General features: G+C 43.1%; 1 pseudogene; it reads right to left on the bottom strand.

Annotated features, from left to right (window-relative positions):
* Nucleotides 1-531: 531 nt before the first annotated feature.
* Nucleotides 532-2081, bottom strand: LOC128585464 (importin subunit alpha-1-like; annotated as a pseudogene).
* Nucleotides 2082-3115: the final 1034 nt, after the last annotated feature.

Raw genomic sequence — 3115 nt, 5'->3', positions numbered from 1 at the left:
GTACAGTTTGGAACTGTTCAAGTATAGTTTTGTTGTAAAAAGTGCTACAATAACAAGCCACATTTAAATAGAGTTCGTAGTAGAGAAATGGTAAGATAAACTTATACCAAACACAGTACATGACAACTTTGTGCCTCAGCTGTACAATGTAAAAGTTAACAGTCCCAGGAGTCCCGTCCTGAACTTGGAAGGTGCAGCTTTCAGAGATAGTTTCTGGTATTACATTTTGATCCTCCTCTTCCTCTAAGAGAAATACTTCTCAATCAAGTTTAATGAAGCCTATATACAGACTCATTTTCATGGTTTTGTAGAGCTTCAATTTTGTCCAAACCTCCACATTCTTCAATCATATACTAAGTTTATCAGTTTCACCTAGTTTTTCAGCAGCCTGAAAGATATTTGAAATGGCAGCCAGAATAACCAGAATGACTTTGGTGTCTTTTGCAGTTAAGAGGTTCATCAACGGTTCTATTATGCCACGATGAACGAGGTATACAATCTGTTCAACTGTTCCACTACTTGTGTAGCTGGTCACAGCCCATACGGCTTCCTTCTGTGTCTTAAAGTCTGCCTGAGAGAGAACACCAACAGGTAATGGAGCTGGTCCATGATTCACAACTTGCTGCACCTGGTCCTGACGGCCAGCTGTGATGTTTGACATTGTCCATGTAGCTTCCTTTTGAATGTTAGTTTTGGGGTTGGTCAGCAGGCTGGGAAAGACAGTAAGTGCTCCTGCATCAATTACAACCTGAGTCTGTTCATCTGTCCTAGTGACAATATTCCCGATGGCTCTTAGTGCAGGAGTCACAATTAGCAATTTGGTAGCCCCCCCAAAGCTTCACAAGTTGGGGCACAATTCCTGCTTTTTTTTTTTTGGCAATTTTTGGCTGGGGTTGGGTTTAAACCCGCCACCTCCGGCATATGGGGCCAGCACCCTACTCCTTTGAGCCACAGGCGCTGCCCCACAACTCCTGTTTTCACAACCATTTCTATCCGTTCATTTGGACCATCAGTAAGGTAGGAAATAGCCCAGCAAGTATCTGCTAATACCTCTGGATCATCATGATGCAGGAGACGCACTAAAGTAGGAAGAATCTGCTCCACGGCATCTAATGGGGGTGCAGGATTCTTTTTTTTTATTTTTTTATTTTTTTATTTTTTTATTTATTTTTTATTTTTTATTTTTTTTATTGTTGGGGATTCATTGAGGGTACAATAAGCCAGTTACACTGATTGCAATTGTTAGGTAAAGTCCCTCTTGCAATCATGTCTTGCCCCCATAAAGTGTGACACACACTAAGGCCCCACCCCCCTCCCTCCATCCCTCTTTCGGGGGTGCAGGATTCTTATGCGACAGGTTTGGAAGTGTCCAGGTAAGATTATGTAAGTAGCCACATGAGAAAGATGACATATCGGGAATAGCTAGAAGAGCCAACAGTGGGTCAACTGCACCATCCTTAATAACCAAGTCTTGGAAAACTGAACCATCACGTGCAGTGTTTTCCAGAGCCCACACAGCTTGTTCACTGATATGAGCATGGGGGGACGCCAACAGAGAAATGAATGCTGGAATAGCACCTCCATCTACCACAGCCTTGGTCTGTTCTGATGTCCCAGAAGCAATGTTAGTTAGTGCCCAAGCAGATTCAAACTGAATGGGACTGCAATCAGTTCTGCCCAAGAAGGACACAAAATTTGGGATCAAACCAGCCCTGATTATATTGTTGATGGGAGGCTGTTTTTCTCTAGAAAGTAGTTTCTTGGCAGCTTGAGTAGCTTGGAGCTGGTTTTCCATATTGGTGCTATTTATACTTTTGACAATGTCATCCACAGACAGTTTACGGTACCTGGTTGTTTCGGTTTTTCCTGCAGTGGAGAAGTAGCATCATCAAAAACAAGGTTACATTTCTCCTTTTCAGCATCTGGTCATCTTTCTTAGCTTTCCTCAACTCCACATTACCTTCTATTCGGCGTGACCTCATTTCTGTACTGTCCTTTCCCTTGTTCTTGAACCTGTTAAGTGGGGCAGCTGGTGAATTAGCATTCTCATTGGTGGACATGGTTATGAGACAAAGGGAGAAAGCTGCACAGGAGAAGGTGCGGGACTCAGAAGATCTGGGTCAGCTGCCCCGGAAACGTCCATCATATGTTTTGTTTTTTTTTTTCTAATTCTGTCCACGTGGTGGGTAAATTACATAATTTGATTTTTACTTTTGAATTCTTTTTCTTGAGACAGAATCTCACTCTGTTGCCCCTAGTAGAGTGCTGTGGTGTCATAGCTCACAGCCATCTCAAACTCTTGGGCTCAAGCAATTCTCTTGCCTCAGCTTCCTGAGGAGCTGGGCTACAGGCGCCTGCTACAATGACCAGCTATTTTTAGAGACAGGGTCTCGCTGTTGCTCGGGCTGGTCTCTAACTAACGTGTGAACTCAGGAATCTACCCACCTCGGCCACCCAGAGTGCTAGGATTACAGGCATGAGCCACCACATCTGGCCCTTATTTTTGAATGTTAAACCAACTTTGCATTCCTGGGATAAACTCCATTTGGTTCTGGTGTATTATCTTTTTTTTTTTTTGAGACAGCATCTCACTATATTGCTCTCAGTAGAGTACTGTGGCGACACAGCTCACAGCAACCTCAAACTCCTGGGCTTTAGGGGTTCTCTTGCCTCAGCCTCCCAAGTAGCTGGGATTACAGGTGCCTGCCACAACACCCACCTATTTTTTTTGTTGTTGTTGTAGTTGTCATTGTTGTTTAGCAGGCCTGGGCCGGGTTCAAACTTGCCAGCCCCAGTGTATGTGGCTGGTGTCCTAACCACTGAGTTACAGGTGCTGAGCCTATCCATTTTTTTTTTTTTTTTAAGAGACAGAGTTTCACTCTGTTGCCCAGGTTAGAGTGCAGTGCTGTGGTCACAGCTCACTGTAGCCATGAACTTGTGGGCTCAAACAATCCTCTCGTTTTGGCCGACTAAGATTTGCTACTATTTTATTAAGAATTTTTACCTTTATGTTCATGAGGGATATTGGTACATAGTTTTATTTTCCATCTTTGATATCAAAGTGATGTTGGCTTCATAAAATGAAGTGAGAAATATTTCTTCCCTTTTTATATTT

Source organism: Nycticebus coucang, chromosome 5 (assembly GCF_027406575.1).
Source record: "Nycticebus coucang isolate mNycCou1 chromosome 5, mNycCou1.pri, whole genome shotgun sequence".
NCBI lineage: Eukaryota > Metazoa > Chordata > Mammalia > Primates > Lorisidae > Nycticebus > Nycticebus coucang.
Note: the sequence above shows the minus strand (reverse complement) of the source record. Positions and strands in the feature narration are given on the sequence as shown.